The sequence below is a fragment of the Leopardus geoffroyi genome, chromosome A1, assembly GCF_018350155.1.
Source record: "Leopardus geoffroyi isolate Oge1 chromosome A1, O.geoffroyi_Oge1_pat1.0, whole genome shotgun sequence".
Taxonomy (NCBI): domain Eukaryota; kingdom Metazoa; phylum Chordata; class Mammalia; order Carnivora; family Felidae; genus Leopardus; species Leopardus geoffroyi.
Genome location: NC_059326.1, coordinates 30,023,830 through 30,043,941, shown reverse-complemented (window position 1 = coordinate 30,043,941; position 20,112 = coordinate 30,023,830). Strand labels below are relative to the sequence as shown.

The following is a 20,112-nucleotide window of genomic DNA, read 5'->3' as shown; positions in this document are numbered from 1 at the left end:
TATGGCCTGAAAGTGGTGATAGTTTCACAGATGTATATTTATTCCCAAAATTATGGAGCTGTGTACATTAAATACGTACAGCCTCTTAAGCATCAGTCATACTTCAATAAGGTAGTTTTTAAAAAATAAAGAAAAACATACATAAAAAAATAAAGAAAAACATACATAAAAATATTTGGTAAATGTTCAATTTCAGTCTTCTTGGTTTCTTTCCCCTCTTATGTAGTTTTCCCTTCTTTTCCTAATGGAATTAAGAAGTGAAATGGTTGAATAACTATCTTGACAATAGTCTTTGGCAAAATTCTGGAAAAGGTGAAGTGAAAAAAAGTTGGAATGTTGCCTATAGAACATTAGAATTCCACTGGCCTGAAGCTAGCAATGGAGAGGAAATCCACATGTGAGGAGGGAGGCTTGGGCCCTGAGGTTGGCCATCTCCTTGGGGTCTTCGGGTGCCATCCACGGCCAGCCCCACTGTTTTCAGGGGCTTGTTCCTCTCCTTTGTCCTCCAGCCCAGGCACGTGCCCTCCACCAGTCCCTTGTGACAAGGCAGAGGCCCGGCCAACAAAAGTTTTGGAAGATTACACTAAGAGCAAGGGGCTCAAAAAGATAAATCAACAAAAATAATAAGCACTCAGATCATCTGGCTTACACAATGGAGTTTATCCATCTTTAGTATTTGGCCTCAATGGGGAGGTCTCCCTGCCTGGCTGCCCTTCTGCCTCCATGTGATGAAGGTCACGTTTAGTCCCTGCCATCCTGGAGAGATCCCACGAATCTCCATACCAAGAATGGCCAATTCACAACCTACCTGCTGCATGTCCCCATAGGCTGCTCAGGGCAGACATCCCCAATCAACCACTGCACTCTTCCTCATTGAGTGCAGACTTGGACACAGTACTCTAGGTATCAACTCCCAATCAGCCAAAGTTACACCAACTTGTCATCCCTGCTTTAGATCCCCCAGAGTCCTTATCAAAGAGAGCAGAGTCCCAAGAAAGCCAGAAAACTCCCTATCACGCCTGACTAAGACCCCCTTCTAAGTTCTAGCTCCTGTCTGAAGACTACCTCGTCTCCAGGTGAGTGATCTTCCGGGAACGACATACATCAGAGGAGCTCACGCCAGCCCACAGAGGTGCCCCTCTTTGCTCACCAACTCAAAACCACACATTCATATGAAGGTCAATAAGAGAAAGGTCCTCACAGGAGTCTCCTCTTATACTTTCCACCTACCCCGCAAGGCCAGAAGCAAAACACCAGATGCCACGGTATTGGCTGGAGATGGACATCTTTATCATGTTGTCATTACTCAAGCTACGGTTACCCTCAATGGGGACAGAGAAAAGAGCAAGCTACTAGCTGGTAAGAAGGATACCTTACAGTGCCCCATACTGTTTTCTTCCCTAAACCCAGATGAATACCTACTAGGAATATGAAGTTTCTTGTTCTGGGGGCGTAGTTACATCGGGGCCCAAGCTATTGGGAGGGAATGTGAAGAGTGCTCCCTCCTTTTCCCGAACTTTCCTCTTTCCCCACATATTGGTTCTGGGGAGAATCAAAGGCAAGAATGCCCTCTAAGTACTTTACTTCAGTCATTAAATTTTCACACAAACTCTGTGAGTCATGTATTCTTGAAGTTCATTTTATAGATGAGACAACTGAGGCTTTGAGAGGTTGAAAACCCTTCCCAAGGTCACACAGCTTGAAACAGGCATTGTACAGCTTCAATTCTTAATCTCTTCCTATACCATGCTGGCCCTCACATCAACCCGTGCAAGGCACAGCCAGGGGCCACACACAAACCCAGAATGGTCCCAACCAGGGTCCTATTGCCATTGTCCATGGCCTTAAGAGGTAGAAGACAAACTTTGACTCCCAAAGGAGGCTCTGAAGACATCATTCACATAATAAAATATTGTGGGGCCGTTCACAGAAATAACGGGTGCCTACCAAATCCTGGAATCTTTTGATGACCCAAGAATTCTAACACTGCCTCTGTGGTCATCGATTTGATGGGGATAAACGAGAACAATGGCTAATAATCCTTCTTCCAGGCCAAAGACTTTAGCCACAACCAACCCATTGCAAGTGTGGGCAGGTTTCGTCTGAAATAAATCCCAAATCAGTCCACCTTGTTCCACCTGCTTTTCCGCCACCCTGGTCCAAGTCACTGTCACATCCTTCAGAGGCAGTGCAGTAACTCCTCTCCCTGTGTCACTCTGTTCCCATCTCCTGTCCCACAGCTGTCAAACTCCTGGCTTTTAGAAGCCAATGACTGCTGTTAGAATAGAATCTGGGCCCCCTATGATGGCCTCCAAGCTTCCACCTGTTCTGACTCCTGTCCACTCACCTTATATCCGATTTATGTACTTTGTTATCTATTTTTCTCTGTTCCCAGTAGCAAGCTTCTCATGGGAAAGGGGACCTTCCTGACTTGTTAAACGCACAAGTACACGTTGAATATATGAATGAAGGTTATCTGTGACACATAGAGGACTACAAACTCTCCCCTACAGGCTTGCTCGATGCATTGGTTCTAGGGACTACAGAGGTGTGATAATCTGGAAACCAGAAGCCTTGGGTTTAGTCATTGCACTGCTACTTAAATTCACAGCACGAGACTGGGAAAACCTCTCAACAGTCTTTGGCCTCTGTTTCCCTGTCTGTTAGTTCTGCCTTTTCCGTGAACAGACGTGATCACCCTCCTGATTCAGCAAACTCTATCGACTATTTGCAAGGCACTCCACTGGGTCCTGGCAATGCCAAGATGAAGGACACCACACTAGCCGAGAAAGAACACACAGGTGATTTGGGGCCAGAGACGAGGCAGTACGTAAACAATGTCTGATATCCTACCATGAGCCCTAACGGAAACCCAGTAAAGACACAACATGCCGCGAAGGAGCGAACTGCCAGTTTCATCTGGTACTCAGGGTGGAGGCCACTCCTGAAGCTGGGCTTTGATAACAGACAGGAACTCCCACACCAGAGGATCAGAGTCGTGCATGGGAACACCAGCAAAGGCATGATGCATCACGCGCAGGGAACAGGAAGTGGTTCTAAGTGGCCAGTTATGGAGAGTGTGGAGGGGCACAGGTGGAAAAGGAGGTTGGGCAGGTACGCTGGGGCATGGAACGTGGAGCCTCTAGGCCAGGGTAAGGGGTTGAAATCTTAGGACAAGTGTTTTGAGCAGAGGCATGACCTATCTAAGTGTATGTCAGAAAGATTATTCTGACAGCAGCCTGGAGGGTGGATTTGGAGGGAAACGCTGCAGAAACAGGACTGTGGAGAGCAAGCTGTGGTAGTAATGCAGGCAAGCAGGGCGCCGAAAGGAGTCGCAGAGAACTGGAGAGAAGCAGCCTAGGCATGAGCGTTAGGACCCCCGGTACGTCTCTAAAGCCTGGGAGAGTTGAAAGTTCCCAGCTGGGGTGATTGGTTGTTGCTTTTCCCCCAACAATGCATGCAGGAGGCGGATCCAGTTTAGGAAGAAATGTACCAAGTTCCTTCTTGAACATGTGAGTCCCCTCCCCTCCTTGAACATGTGAGTCTTGAACATGTGCTTCCCCTCGAAAGCACACGAGTGCAGGGTGTTGTGGCCAAATCCTTGCGTTAGGGTGGCAGGAGGAGCTGGAACTGTGACCAAATCACTGCACCGTCCTTGTTTTGTCCCCTCCCTGGCAGGAGGAAGGCAAGTTATGATTGCCTCTTTCCTCATGGGGGTGTAGCGAGGCTTTGTTTCTCTGTTTCACGGGCTGCGTCACACCCAGATGAAAGGAGCTCTGTGAGGCAGGAGCATAAGGAGACAGGGCACAAAGAAAGGTCTAAAAGGCTGCCTGAAGGGTAGGAGACAGGTTTGCAGGGCGTTCGTTCTGGCTTCATCATGTGATTTAAAGATCCAGAAATGAGAATGAAAAGATACAGGCAGCAGCAGAAGAGATGGATTCATTCTCTCTCCAGATGGATTAACATTTGGATTGTTTTTCCCAGATGTAACTGGCCAGGATTTAAAAAAAAAAAAAAAAAAAAAAAAAAAACCTACCATGCTTCTCTCTCAAGGGGACAGCATGGGGCGGCAGACCCAAAGGGCTCCGAAAGAGACAGCTGTCAGCTCAGCAGCTCACTGTGAGGACCGCTCTGTGCAGAGGTGTGGAGGCTGGGACCAGTCAGGCTTCAGGCGCCAGAGATTCGGCCCTTCACCAGCCCAGGGAGCCGCCGCAGATCCCTCCACAAAGCCCAGATGCCTGCAGAAAATAAAAAGAAGTTTGCTTGGTACTCCGCACCAGACCAGATGGCTCCTTTTCGGATAAGGCTTTCGAAGTGTCCAGAGTGTTCTTTCTTCTCAGCTCACCCCTGAAGCAGCCCCTCTGATCGCACTTGCCCCCACCCCCACTCCCCAAGCTGCTCCTCCCTGGGGCCTCTGTGAAAATGGGTCAGCCTTGGAGTGTTCTGGAAAAACAACTTCTCCCTGGGCTTACCAGTTTCTGGGAGAAATAGCACTTTCCTGTGCCTGCAGAACTTGGCTCCTTCACATTCACCCTTTCCCTCCATCCCCCTCACTGCCTGGCTTCTAGCACTTGAGTCTTACCCATCCAACCTTCAAGTCCCTGAATATCACATCTCCCCCCAAAGTCTTCCTAGATTGCCTAGTAGAAGTTTCTCTCTCCTTGTTCTCCTGTTACACTTTATTTGTCATAACCCTATGTTAAGTCTACTTGCCTTCTACTTGCTGTGGCTCTAAGTTTCACTCACACTCCCGATTTTAAGGCCTTGGAGACCAGAGCTGCGCTGGGCTCACCGCATTAGCCTCGGGGCCTGCCACTGCTTAATCAATGTTTGCTGGGTTCATTAGAATAGGTGAGTAAGAGCTGGAAGCTATACTGTCGCCGTAAGGAGAGGCAGGTGTTCCCAGAATGAGTCTGCTTCTGCTAGAGCTGCCTGGATTTCATAACCTGGCATTATTGCAGGGGGACTTAGGGATGTCACGCAGGAGCCATGGTTATAGGTCTGGAAACATCCACTGGTCAGGCCTGCCGGCAGGGAGGAAGAACAACATCGTGGCCCTGGGAAGAGTTCTGGCTCAGACAGGGTGTGTCGAATCCTGGCTGCCTGTACCAATTTCGAGCCCTGGAATAACAGGCAAGTGTCTTCTCATGTTCTGATTCTCCATTTAGTCAGCTGCAAAGTGATCATAGTCATTCCTACCCTTGCAGGTAATTGTAGGAAGATAACTGTAGGTGCGCGTTGCCTGGCACCTAATCGATGCGCACTGAGTTCTCTAACTCATTCATTGATGGAGGATGTAAATGAGGACAAGGCACAGCCTGGAGAAGGGGGATCCACAGCCCATGAACAAGGGTGGTTCTTGTGATACAGGTTAGTGACGATGTCTGGGTGTGGATACATCTGTATGCTGAGCTACTGAGACCTGAATTCTGTCCTAAAAACTCTGGTACCCACGGAATATGTAGAATAACTTTTCTGAGCTTTGACTACACTGGGTCAAAGCTATGCTTCCCACTACCTCCACATGGTTGTTGTGAATAATAAACCACCGCAGGCTGTTGAGTCTTTGATGAAATGCAAACATATTGCACAGCCCGGTGCCCAGGCCCTAGTAAGCAAGCTCCTTTTATTACAATCTTTTTTTTCCCTCTAGACTCTAAGTTCCATGGAGTCAGGAACTATGTCTGTTTTGTTTTGCACCTTGTACTCAGACGCTGAACACAGAACCTGACAGGTTGGGGCAGGGGAAGCTTTATGAATATCTTTTGAATAAATGAATTAATACCCATCTGGCATTGTTTAACTCTAGAGCATGGAGGCTGTGATGATCCTTAATGTTTATTTCATTCTATGGCATTCAATGATTTCTAGTCAGATGGGGGGGCCAGTTCAGGTCAGGAAGTATTTCAGCTATTGAATCTGTGATTGCGTTGCTTCATGAATAAAAATAAATCAACATTTTTTTTCTCTCTCTCAATCTAGTTATTATCTCTGTGCAATAATTGGGGATTGGGAGAAATTCTTGTTCCTTCTTTGTTAGTGTTGACCAACAAACTTGTGAACTTGAATGCATGTTAGCAATTAGTATTGATTAATCTGATTTGCAAGCTTGGGCACATAACTTTACTCTGGAAATCCTGCACATTTTCTTGACCACAGCCACAGACAGTCAGAGAATAATCTGAATCCCTGATCACTATGAGCTTCCTCCGGACCAATGACCCACACTTTTGACCCTTCCCAAACTCATGTCTCCAGGAATGGAAAGGAAGAGAGAAGCCATGATTTCTCAGGTGCCAAACTTTGTGCAAGGACTTTGCATTTCTTTAGTAGTATTTCATGCTGCCCACGAATTAAGTATCTTCGATCTTCTTCTGGGCACGTTTGCCTTCTCCCTTAAAGTCAGGTTTAGCCCCATGACTTGCTTTGGGGATGGACATGTGAGCAGAAGAGATACACATTCTTTCTGGGATAAAGTTTTAAGAGCCAGCATGCTATTTTGCACACTCACTTTCCCTCTCCCATGATGATGTGCCACATGATGAAGCCTTCTTCAGGTTAGGACCCAGAGTGAGGATAATCTGGAACAGAGTGCCCAGCTAACTCCCAAGAGCGAGTGGCATTAGCAAGAAGAATGTCTTTGGAGGTTTAAGACACTGAAACTTAGGAAGTCATCTGTTACTGCAGCATAACCTGAACTATCCTGACTGATATAATATGTCAGTTCATTTAATCCTCAAAAAAAAGATCCATGAGGTGGGTGTTAGGAGATGATTCTTCATGGATCTCATGCATTTCTACATACATGTCTTACAAGCAAAGCTATAGTTCCCTTTATTCCAGAATGTCTTCTCAAGGACATCTGTATAGCAAATGGCCTGGAAAGGTAGAGATAGTATCACCCACCAGAGGAAAAGGCAGGCATACTTACTGCTTGTTATAAACTCAGGATCCCTAAGCCCGGGTCACTCTCCTATATAACACCGCTCACTGTGTGTGTAGGTAACCAGTGTGACAGGCTAACATGTTAGATGGAATAAGGGAAATTAATGTCTATTAAATAACTAGTGTATTTCAAGTACTGTACTAGAATGCTATTTTCCAGAGTTCTTTAAAAATTAGCATTGAACTATCCCGACTTACCTAGTTTTGATGCCTAAAGGAAGACATTTGTCTCAGTCTCGGCATACATCACACCCGTATTCAACTGCCTTCTCCCCAGCAAACAGATGACCCGGAGACTGTGTTAAACTGTCGGATTTCCGAAAATTTAATGTCCAGGGTACCTTGTGCAGTGATAGGTCTGGGAGCTCTGGAGGTCTCTGGAAGAAGCACAGAGTATGTGTAGAGCCAAAGACCTTGGGGGCACCAAGGGCACTCAGATCCAAGCAGTGGCCTCACGCCATCCCCCTGCCCTCCTGTAGGCAACGCGACAGGATGAAGGGGCATCAGGGGCTTGGCATAACTAGCATAATTGAGCTGCAGTGGGAGTACGCATTTCCCCCAGCTACAAAGCCCAAGGCTCTCAGATCCCAGGAAAACTGAGCCAGAGCTTCACGCCTACCCACCCTCAAGCCATCCTTTTCCAGTGGGACACAATGGAAGGGACTGGGGCCCACAGATCTGGGTTCAACTCTTGACTCAAACTCTAATCTACCTTAGTGACATGGGGGCAAGATTTTTAACTTCTCCGAGCTTCAATTTTTTCATCCATAAAGCAGAATAATCATATCTCTAACTTGTAAAGTTTTTATGGAGACTAATGAATGAGATCCCGTATGTAAAGCACAACGTCCAGCGCATAGTAGTCTTTCAATAAATAGCAGCAACTCTTATTACCGTCATCATTTTGTTTTGACTGAGGAGACAGAACATCCCTTCAAACAAAAGAAAATTAAAAACTAGGTGCAGAGCCACTGGCTGAAAGCCAAAGGGGAAGATAAAGCACTATAATTGCCTCTCCTGGGAAAAGCAATAAATCCAGGCAGCTGTGCTGCTCCCACTCTGTGGCGGTGTGAGAGGGGGGCTGTGTCAGGGAACTTCTGTCTCAGAACCTGAGTGTCCACCATGTAGAAGGCACTCTCTAGGGGGATGTAAGGGGTGCAACGAAGAGGCAAGCACTGTTTGGCCTTCCAGGAGTTTATTCTCTACAGAGGCTAGCACAAAGGGAGGATTAGATAACAAGAGATAGATAATAAAGGTAGATAATCGTTATTAGCTACCAAGATTGGGACAAAGGGAGGATTAGAAAATATTGTATTATGGGGAAAATTGAGAAAAGGGAAGTGATGTGCACAGGTGTTCACGGTGACTGAGCTTTCATTCTGGCAACAGGGCATTAAGACAGGCTTCATATATGGATATTTGGGATGAGTAGATGAAATTTCTTTTTTATTGCTTTTTAATTTTTTTTTAATGTTTATTTATTTTTGAGAGAGACAGAGACAGAATGCGAGCGGGTTAGGGGCAGACAGAGAGGGAGACACAGAAGCAGAAGCAGGCTCCAGGCTCTGAGCTGTCAGCACAGAGCCCGACGCGGGGCTCAAACTCGTGAGCTGTGAGATCGTGACCTGAGCCAAAGTCCGTCACTCAACCGACAGAGCCACCCAGGTGCCCCTGAAATTTCAAGAGCGACATGGGAAAAGGGAGGGCAATTAAGCAAAAGGAAAATAACGAATCTGACAAGGATTGGGCCCATTCGGGAACAGAGAGTAGTATGATTTGGCTGGAAAGTGTTATGGGATAACCAGGAAACAGAGTCTACACAATGGATGGCCTTGAGAGCGTGCTTAATCTGGTCCTCAGCGAAGAGTGGCAGGCTTAGAACTATGTCTAAGCGAGACGAACCTGGTGGCTCTACATAGGACAGACTGGAGGAGGAACACTTTAGCAGCAGAGAGGCCATTTAGGGAAGTAAGAAGCATCTGAGGCTGGAAGAATGGGAGCCCTGGATTGGAGGGGAGCATCTGCAAGGATAGAAAGGGTAAATCCAGGAAAGGTGAAAATTCTATATTCAAGGAAGAGAAGCATGAGGAGAAGCTTAGCAATATCTAAGCCATGTAGCAGGCATCCCTGTGCTGGACCTAGAAAGGTACCAGCAAAGCACTCCTGTGATGTGGTCACCACCCACACGCTATGGAGACCGCACGTTCCAGAAGACTTCTGCTTAACAGGACCAAATTGGTCAAGGATTTAGGGGATGAGCTTAAGCAGTAACTTTCTAGCAAATAAGGGGTATTACCCACACAACAATAGACTAAGCAAAGAAGCCAGGGGCTCACCTTTTCTGAAAGCTTTTAAAGCTGGACGTGATGCTGGATGCCATTCCACTGGTCAGAAGACTGAATTAGGTCAACTGGGCTTGTGAGGTTGGCTCGGGCTTGAGCGTCTCCGAACCAGAGTACATGAGGCTTCCTGAGGAGGAGATCCCGAAGGACTCCCTGGTCAGTGCCATTTCCAACAGTCCTCTAGGCAACCCAGGAAGAAAAGGAAGAGGAAATTAATTTTCGATTGACTACAGACATTAAGTATTCGACTACCCCTTTCCCAATGACAGCCCAGTGGGAAATGTTGACATGCACGGCTTTGGCAAATGAGCTTTACAAAGTAAAGCACTGCTTCTTCTTACAAAGCAACTCACAGTTTGAATTGAGATTCTGACATATGTTTATGTTTTGACCCAATAATTTTGCTTCTAGGAATCTAGCCTCAGAAAATGATCAAAAGTACAAAGATTTATATGCCAAAATATTTACAAAGGAGAAAAAAAATGGGGAAAACAAACCGAACGGCAACAATAGGGACAGGGTTAAAAAGATGACGGTATGTCTGTTTATGAAATACTTTGTAGACATTAAAAGTCATGTGTCTGAAGAATAAGAGAAGATGTTCACAAAAGAATGCTAAATGGAAAAAGCAGCCTGATAAATTATACATACATTGTGATACCATGATGATTCCATGGTGGAAAAGTAGCAAACTCAGAGGGAGGGAATCGAGGCAGCCTTCCTTCTTCTTACTTTTCTGAACCTTCAAATACTCCTGTAAGTATTTATTTATTTATTTTTTTAACGTTTATTTATTTTTGAGACAGAGAGAGACAGAGCATGAACAGGGGAGGAGCAGAGAGAGAGGGAGACACAGAATCTGAAACAGGCTCCAGGCTCTGAACTGTCAGCACAGAGCCCGACGCGGGGCTCGAACTCACAGACCGTGAGATCATGACCTGAGCCGAAGTCGGACACTTAACCAACCAAGCCACCCAGGTGCCCCTCCTGTAAGTATTTATTAACAATAATAATAATGAACATTGGTTGAAGTCTTAGGGCATGCCACATCCAGTCTTAGAAACCTTATACACATATCAAGTCACTTAATTCTCATAATGACTCTATCAAATAGGCCCCATTATTAAATCCATATTATAGTCAAACAGAGCCTTGGAGCCAGGTTCTTTGTTCAAAGCGATCCAGCGAGGACAGGGTAGAAGTGAGACTTGACGTTAGGTCTCTGTGGTCCCAATCTTTCAAACTTACTTCATTAACTCGCCTCTAAGATCAGTAAATATACAGGTGGGGGTAATGCTCCTAATTTCAAAAATGTCCTCCCACTGCCCCCAAAACCCCCCCATACACACACACTCTACTTTATAAGGGAATACCGGGTGTTTAGTGGAGGAAAGCCAGACATTCCAGAACTAGACTCTGCTTTTATGTCAAGCCATTCACTTTTTATGCCAATGTCACCAAAACACTGATGATAGGACCTTGTTTTCTGTGGGAGGAATGGGGATTATAAAAGGTCAAAGAAAATGACTTCACATTGTTAGCAATTAGCTAATTAAGTAAATTATGTGAAGTATTTAACACTAGAACTAGTCATTAGAGTTTACAAGTAGATTAAGAAAAAATAGGAATGGGTTTTGTACTTTGGAATAAAATGAGATGGGAAAGAGATGCCTTTTTCTCCCCTGGGAACCCTTCTGCTTTGAGAAGTGTAGTCAGGCTCATGGGGGTCCCAGGCCAGCCCCTCGTCAGCTGAGTGAGGACCTCGGCCCAGTCACTTACCTTCTCTGGGTCTCCGTTTCCTCGTCTGTAGGGGTAGGTCCAGATGATTTATACATTCCTCGCTCTGATTATCACTGCTTCTATGACAAAATTGTCACTGCTTCTATGACAAATTCTATGACAGAGGACAAACCTGTATCTGAAAAGGCTGGTCGGCTGCCTCCCAGACACAGGAATCCAGCATTTTGCACGACCTTTCTCCTCTAGAAAGAGGACCCCTTTTCTTCTCCCCAGCCCGGCAGCCCCAGCTGAGATCACAAGCCTTTCATCAGAGCTTTTTTGTGATAAAGCAGCCGAAGTAGGGGTGAGGCTAGGAGAGAAAGTGGGATCGGGGATGATGGAGAGCTTTTGGGTGCTGTAAGAATCTCTAGACCGTATTCCTACCCACGCTTCCTGATTGGAACTGCCCAGAGAACTGTATTCTGATTCCATTGTTATTGTTTCTTTTTCCCCTTTAAAGCACTGTCTATGGGAATAAAGGCTCATAATCTCAGGGATCGCTGAGCTAATTTATAAAATGAGAAAAGGAAGTTATTTTCTGTGCACGTAGCATGATATTCCCCCTGACAATGCACACACTGGGCTGGCAGTGCCTGGCTCGCTTCTCCAGCCCACTTGATATTCTGCTCACAGTGCAGAACACAGGAGGGTCAAGGCCAAACATAGATGATGCACAATAGAAACACGCCAAGAGCAGGCTGTTTTCCGGGGACCAGAAATGTTACCCTATTACTGTTCAGGGACAGCGAGAAACAGAAAGAGGAGAGGGCCCTCAGCGGTGTCTGAGGGACAAACACCTGCGTTAAATCTCAACAGGATCCACCTGCAGGAACCTCAAAGAACAGAAACCTCTCTCCGAGCCACGTGGCCCCTGGTAAACCAGTAACATCTAGCCAGCCAGGGTCCAGGCACACGCAGGCCCCATGGAGTACGTGGAGATGGGTGAATTGAGACGGGTGAATATGAAAACAGACAGTGAGTAAAAGATTGCCCGTGGGCACGGACGCTCAGCCAAGGGGAGAGTACATTTCCTCTTCCACAAGCCTCCCCGCTCAACTGAAAGGTTCTTAATGCTAGAGCTGGAGTAAGGATGAGGAGCTCCTGGTGATTCCCATTTCTTGACCGATGCTGTGGACCAGACCTGGTGCTATGGGCCAGTTATTTCATCTGAGTTATTTTCAATCCTCACAAGTACCGCATGTCATAGTTAAGGAGACCGAGACTCAGAAAGTTTAAGAAACTTGACCAAGCTAACACAGCTAGTAAATCCCACAGCTGGGGGGACTGGAACCGGAGTTTGATTGTTCCCAAACCAGCCCTTGTTCCATTATGCCACATGGTCACCTCCCATCCATATGTCGAGAGCTTGTTATATAGAAAACACAATGGATGGCAGTGTCTGGGGGGGCGGGGGGCGTGGGGGTGGGAGAGAGAGGAAGAGGTCATATGTGTGTGTGTGTTTGTACAGAGATCTCCAAACACTGCGGGATCTGAACACAGATCAGTCCAGTGGAGCAAACCGCCCAAACCTCTGCTTGGCCATCTTTCCTGATTCCGAGAATCCTCCCCTGTGAAGGCAGCCAGGCCAAGTTACCAGCCATCACTGCCAGGGCTGGAAGTAGAGGTGAGTGTGACCTACCCCCCCCCCCCCGTGTGTCACATGCTGCTCCCACCACGCGGCCACCTCTTCAGCATACTATACCCAAAAAGGTTCCACGCAGGCCACTGGGCCATCCGCAGACCAGCCTACCACACCAGCTTCCCGAAGCTTCTCTCCGGCTGCCAGGGAGCGGAGGCTTTTGTGAAAAGCAGCCATCACAGTGAGCATCAGAGGGCTGAGGAGGAACCGGGGACCCCGTGCTGCACTTCAGTCTGCACTGTTGTGCAGCTTGACTTCTTTTAGGCTTGTCTTGGTTTTCCTCCAATCAACCCATGTTTCTGGTTGTCACCGCCTTGCTGCGTAAAAGCAGAAGCCTGGGTCTCCTTGCTGCTTCCCCAAAACAAGAGAGAAAATGAAGAGATGAAACAAAAGAAAACAAATGGCGTCTTCCTATGATGTATCTACAGACAGGGTGCCTGCCTATATCGTGGGCAGTTTGAACTGGAACCTTCTGGGAGTGAAGCCCCCCACCCCACCACCCGGCTATTAATAATTACATCAGGACCGTCAGCACAAACTGGACCGGCCTGTGCAAGACAAGATGTTTCCGTGGAATAAGTCTCTGCAAACAGGGTCCGTGTCATGGCTCTTTCCTGGGCAGCACGTAGCATATTAGGAGGTGGTGGTGGTTTTCCGTAATAAACCTATGAAATGAGAAGAAAAGAAATGGGGTTGGGGGGGTTGGGGCCAGCAGAGTAGGTAAAGTGGCCTTTCCTGCCTTTATCTTTCCTTGCAAACTGTCAACAGTCAGAGATGTCCCTACACTGGGCCCCACCTTCCTCAAAGCCTTTAAGCTCTTTGCAGGCACCATTCTGAATAAATTCTGGGGCCAGAGATATTTGCATTGCAACTGTGAAGGAACCCCTGAGGGACAGGAGTGGCTCCAAGCAGCCTGGGACCTGGGAGTCCTACAAAAGGTAGAAGGAAGCCTGCTCAAGCTGCCCCCTGCGGTGAGGTTTTTCAGAAGAGAAAACGCCTCCTCCCCCTTCCTCTCTTTTCAGAGACTTAAAGGGAATAACCTGGCACTGGCGAATACTGAATCCTTAAGATTAACTGGCTCTAAGTGTTGTCGATTCAGGGTTAATGAGGGCCAAGCTGCTGAGCGTGCCTCATGTGCCAGGCTGGCACCCTCACCCACGTAGGAGGGGGCCAAGCAGCACCTCTCGGAGGTATAGCCCCAGGGGTTGCAGGATTTTTTACCTCAATACCCAGGGTTCATTGTCGCTCGAAGAATGAACAGGTGGACACAGAATAATAGGCGCCAACAGACCAAAGTTTATTAGAGTATAAGATCAGAAAGTAAGAATCGGGGGCGCCTGGGTGGCGCAGCCGGTTAAGCGTCCGACTTCAGCCAGGTCACGATGTCGCGGTCCGTGAGTTCGAGCCCCGCGTCGGGCTCTGGGCTGATGGCTCAGAGCCTGGAGCCTGTTTCCGATTCTGTGTCTCCCTCTCTCTCTGCCCCTCCCCCGTTCATGCTCTGTCTCTCTCTGTCCCAAAAATAAATAAACGTTGAAAAAAAAATAAAAAAATAAAAGAAAGTAAGAATCGCAGGAAAGCTCTCTTTACAGAGAGGGGGCATCTGAAAGTGAATGCCCACGGACTATAGGCAAGGGACTTGTTTTATAGGGTTTGGGGGGCCCCCTTTCCTTCTCCCTTGTTTCTTCACAGGTTCTACCCTTATTGGGTAGATAACTCTACGTGTCTAGTCATCCCTTTCTTTTTTGTTTCTTAGGTTTATCTATTTATTTTGAGAGAGAGAGAGTGTGTGTGCCCAAGCGGGGGAGGGACAGAGAGAGTGATCGAGAATCCCAAGCAGGCTCCATGCTGTCAGCGCAGAGCCTATTGTGAGGCTCGAACCCACGAACCATGAGATCATGGCCTGAGCTGAAACCAAGAGTTGGAAGCTTAACCGACTGAACCACCCAGGCCCACTAGACATTCTATTTTGATTGACTCGTTTCCACTGCATGAGGGGTGGTCTCTGGCCGTACTGTTCTTTGTGCCTCGCGTGTTGTATGGTCTAGTTATTTTTAGTTAGGTCTTTTGTCAAATTCCTGAGGCAAACCTGAGGGGGTGTAGGTGATGTCACACGCTTAAGAGGAACTTTATGCCCGAGGGCGTTTGCTGGAGATCAGCCGCGCCCAGGAGAAATGTTTTAAAATTTGTGTTTTCCGCCCAGGAGAAATGTTTTAAAATTTGTGTTTTCCCCCACCCAGGGACCTTCAGGCCCTAGCCTCTCCCCCTCTGCCCACTGAATCCTATCTTTCCCTAGGATACTGAGATGCCCCCACCCTTGGCGGGGGCCACTCCAGAATCTGCTCTGTGCTGTTGACAAAAATGAAGTTTCTCTCCCTGCAGGCAATGAAGACGGCCAAGCAAACCGGAGCTCTGCAGCCCGGCGACAGCAGAGCAGCACCAAGAGAGAGCTTCCGGGGTATTTCTTAATTGGGCGCGCAGAAGCCAAAGTCTACTAATGGCCGTTTAAATACCAGCACCATTAGCTGTGTCGCTGCAGAACTACCTACCAGATGTGTAACAACCATATTTACTGGTCTTTCTGCAGCTGGTTGTACCTTCTCTGGGCTCATGCCCCATTCGTTCAAATGGCAGTTTCCCCATCTGCTTCGAGGAGAGCGCCTCCATACAGCCCCAGGACATGTGTCCAGTGTGCTCCCAGAGGAGGCCCCGTACAAGACCCGGAGGGGAGCAGTGTAGAGGTCAAATGACTGCTACCATCTGATTTTTATTAAAAACAACATTTAAACAGAACAACCATTCTATTGCCACCAGGGTATTCTATTTTTCTGCTGGGAGAACAAAAGCTCTGTGAATGTTTTATTCAGCAGTAACTAGAACACTGTTATTATAAACTTTCTTTCCCAAACGAATTCCCTGAGCTTATGCTGCCAGAATTCCTCCTCTCCAGGGCAGTTCTGCCTTCACTCATTGACTTCTGAGATCCTTCTAGAAAATCTGCCACCCGGACTCCAGCAAGCAGCAGATGGTCTCGGGGGGTTGTGGAACTCATTGTGGTGCAGCCCCGCCCAGGATGGCTCTGAGAAAAGTGACAAGCTATGTTTTCATTGGAAAGCAACACCATGCTACTGTCCTTACCATGATTCTCTTCAGGAGCAGATCAGAGCCTGGTGAAAGGCTCTTGGGGTGGGGGAGGGGTGTCCCTATCTGCACTGTCACCTCAGGAGTTCTGGGTAAAGCGTCACCTCCAAAAGTCAGACTGTCAGTCAAGGACCCTCTAAGTCAGTGGAGGGAAACATCATCCAAGGGGAGAATGTGAAACAGGGTATACCCCAAGTTCTAGAACTTTCTAGATGGTTCCACCAATAGAAATAGGAGCCTCTCCTAGGACACTACTGGATCTTTAGGATGGATTTACCTTTGATGTCGGTACCATTCCAGTATCTCTGATGGAGTCTGACAGAGGAACTATACATTTGCAAAAGCAAGCTTCCCTTTGAAAGTTCATTCAGATTGACCACTGTCAGAGGAGAAACTCTCCCATTATGGCAGCATCAGGCAAAGCGACCACTGGGAGTGAGCATTAAAAAGAAAACAGTGATGAATGACCAGGAGATGAAGGACAAGCTAAAAAAAAAAAGCAGTGACCAGAGACAAAATGGGAACAGCAGGAATGGTGAAAAGCAGTGGCCACCGAATAAGGTTGCTGTGCCACAGTCTATTGGCTCTGGTATCAATTCCAACTTGTATCATCTTCCCTGTATCCCAGCAAAGGAAGATTGAAACCACATCTCCCAGTCTCCGGTATGGCTACATTTCTGGGTCCGTGTAGGTTCAGTGAACAAGATCCATTTACAGAAGCTTTGGAAGGTGGAAGGCTTTGCAAGTGTGCCAGTGGTTAAGTGGGTACCAGCAGAGGTGAGGGTTGGCAGCAAAGGGGCTCCACGTGCCGATGGCTGGTACCACTTTGGAGGGTACAAGGATGACACCAGACGTAGTAGCAGTTGGCAAAAAGTGTGACCTCAAAGCCGAATGTTAAATGGCAGCCTCTAGTTCTCCTGCCTCCAGCCTTTCCGGGGATCTGTAAGCACTTGCTTCTCTATGTTAAATCCTTCGGGCAATACCTAGAGTGGTGAGGCAGACTGGCTGAGTGTTCACCAACCCCTTTTCTTTTCTCCTGTGCACCCAACTAACCTGTATGTCTCCAAGCCTTCCTTAAGAATTAGGTGTGACCCTATGTTAATGGACTGGGACCCATCCCAATCCATCACAGTTGGATACCACTTTCAGATCTGAGCTAAACAGCCAATACTTCAAAGCTTCCGTGCTTCTCTCCCCTCTGCTTGTGGGATGCAGACAAGCACAGTGACCTTGAAAGCTACGTGTGGAGGCAGGGGAGCTGCAGGATGGAAGAGAATGAGCCTGGGTCCCTGCATCACTGTTTGGAAGAGAAGCTCTTGGCCGTCATCATGGCACCGGATAAAACCACAACCAGTCTTTGGGGGTGGCGGGGGGAAGGAGGTGTTAGAGATGAAGAAGATGTTATAGACACAATGACCAAGAACAAAATGGTGAAAGTAGCGGTCACTGAATAAGGGAGAAAACAACACCAGCTACTGCTATGGCGCTAAGTCTCTAAAGCTATGAGGTTTAATATGGCAGTTAGCGGCACCCCAGTTAAAAGACATTTCTGTTTCTGCTTCTGCCCTGAACGGACTGATATCAGCTACCAAGGTGAAAGAAAGTCAAAATAAACCAATACATAAAACATACATAAAACAATACATAAAACCAATACATAAAACAATACATAAAAACATCATAGGCCACAACCAAAAAGAACACGTGAGCTGCAAGAATTTGCCTAAAAAGAGAGATTTGGAGTCAGTTTAAATTTCCTGAGTGAAGCCTCAGGAATGAAGTTCCTTTGATGTCATATAAACCCTGGCCCACGGTATCATTCCATCCTTATCCTCCTCCGCCTGCCACAAACACTGAGCTCCAGACCAACCACATAGAAGCCCCCAAACACACCACGGGTCTTTCTTTAATATTCCCCAGAGGGGCCGGGGCCCGGGAAACCATCCTTCCAGGTTCCAGGCCCAGAGACGGCCCCCAAGGAGAAGCCTCCCTGCTGGACAGATTAAAGGCCATCCTTTTCCACAGCGGACCTTGATTCCAAGAGCCATTCCCTTTGAATGAACTCCAGGAGCAGATGCAGATCTCAGAGACAAGTGGGCGCATCCCAAGCTACAGATGTGAGGCCTGGCAACTGAACTGACAACTCAAATAGCATCTCTCGTCGATGAGCCAGGCCAGCTGGTCTGTCCCACTGGCTGGGAGCGTGCCTTACAAACGTGCCTGCCTTTTATTTTCTGATGTGTCACAATTCACCCTTTTCCTTGTTTCGGAACGTTCTGGAGCACAGGAGGCTAATCATCCCTCATGGTGTGACATCTGTTTGAGATGACCGAGGGCTCAGGCCCAGAACCTCCCTACGTCATCATGAAGGCAGCCCTATAGTCACCGTCGGTCCATCCACTGCCATTTCCTTCTCAGTGGCTCACGAATCAAGAAGAGATGGAAAGGATGTTCTTCAGGCTGGCAATGAAAACACACCCTAAAAGAGAAATAAACTGAACTAAAAGTAGAGTTCAAAATAAATACCCATCCCTGTTCTGAGAAGATGATGTCCTTGTTGACTACAGCAAAGCAAGTAGCAGAATGCATGCATCTATTTTGGTCCCACCCCTGATAAAAACGAGCCTTCATTTAGGCTTTCAGGGGCTCAAAAGAAAGGGAAAGGGGCCTCCGCTCCTGCTGCTGGTGCCAATCTGTGTTTTGACGTCAGAACACGATAAACATCGGCTATGAGGGGACGTCTTGGAGTTGAGGACGAAGAGAGGGTGCTCCCGCCTTTGGAACTCTTTCACAACAAAATGGCACCCGCTTGAAGAGTTCCTACTCACAATAAGTCTTGTAGAGGAGAAGATGTAAATTCTGACCCCAAGGAGCTGTGTATCTTGTCAACCCAATAACCACACTGAACCTAAAATTCAGAATAAGAAACGAGGGTAATAACTCTTTGTTGAGGGTAAAGCATGCGCTGAAAACTGTACTAAACACTTTCCATACTTGATATCATTTAATTCACCCAACAGGACCCTGAGGTAGGTGGTTTTATTCCATTATATAGAGAATGATACTGAGTCTCCAAAAAATTAAGGACACTGTCCCAAAGCCATACCACTTGTGAGCAGCAGAACCAAAAGTCACATCTGGTTCTGTTTGACTCCAAATCCTGTGCTCTTAGCTACGGGCATCTTTAATTAAGATCAGAACTCATCTGGGTAGACATGCTTGCGGCTCAGGGGTAGAGATAGGGGACCAAATGTTGACTAAGGCTGGGGACAAAGGAAGTTTCAGGTTTGGGGCATGCTGCCAGGTAGGTAGGTTTGATCGACACCCAGAGCTAGGTCCTTCCCACGGCAATTCCAGGCCAGGGGGGAACAGGTACAAGGAAGGAGGTCACCAGAGATCTCCCCCAAATAATAAAAACATAGGGAACCCTGAGAGCAATGCTGTTAACCCCTGGGGGTAATTTCAGTCCACAACTTCTCTTTTTCAGCCTAAAGAAGCCAGATTCAAAAGGCTACATATTATATGATTCCAGAGAGAGAAAAGAGATCAGTGGTTGGCAGGCACCAGGAGATGAGGGTGGGGTCTGACTCCGAAAGGGCATAAGAACACTTTTGGGAGGTGATGGAAATGTTATGCATCCTAATTGTGGTAGCCTTTATACAACTGGCATTTAACTGCACACTTAAAGTTGGCAGATTTGGGACACCTGGGTGGCTCAGTCGGTTAAGTGTCTGACTCGATTCCAGCTCAGGTCATGATTTCATGGTTCGTGAGTTTGAGCCCCATGTCGGGCTCTGTGCTGACAGTGTGGAATCTGCTTGGGATTCTCTCTCTCTCTCCCTCTCTCTCTGTTCCGTCCCGACTTGTTCTCTCTCTCTCTCTCTCTCTCTCTCTCTCTCAAAATAAATAAATAAATAAACTTAAAAATTTTTGATATATTTTACCTCATGTAAATTACATCTCAATAAAGCTGATTTAAAATATATACATCCAATTCCCGCCACCACCACCACCCCCCAAAGGGCACTAGCTGATGAATCCTGAGCTAAAGTTTCCACTGTGCAACTGCATTGCAATAAACTCCAGCATCTCAATCCTTCAACTAGTTGTTCAGCCTTCCCAGTAGGGAAATTTCCAGCAGGAAGCCCCTGCATACACCCCTGATACACCACATCCAGTGGAAGAAGGGTCTGAAGGGAAATGTCAGGCAAATGCTTCTGTAGCCATTTAAATAAGAAGCTGATTGCTAGGGTTACTTTGGCTTCTTGC

General features: G+C 47.2%; 1 long non-coding RNA gene across 1 annotated transcript in view; it reads right to left on the bottom strand.

Moving 5' to 3' along the window:
* Positions 1–14,005, bottom strand: part of LOC123598251 — a 74,474-nt gene extending 60,469 nt beyond the window's left edge. Inside the window, exons 1-6 of the long non-coding RNA XR_006712463.1 lie at positions 13,224–14,005; positions 10,661–13,053; positions 9,939–10,041; positions 9,282–9,467; positions 7,144–7,322; positions 4,037–4,238 (exon numbers count right to left, since the gene is read on the bottom strand). This is a non-coding gene — a long non-coding RNA (uncharacterized LOC123598251). The remainder of the gene's footprint in view (positions 1–4,036; positions 4,239–7,143; positions 7,323–9,281; positions 9,468–9,938; positions 10,042–10,660; positions 13,054–13,223) is intronic.
* Between the last annotated feature and the right edge of the window lie 6,107 nt (positions 14,006–20,112).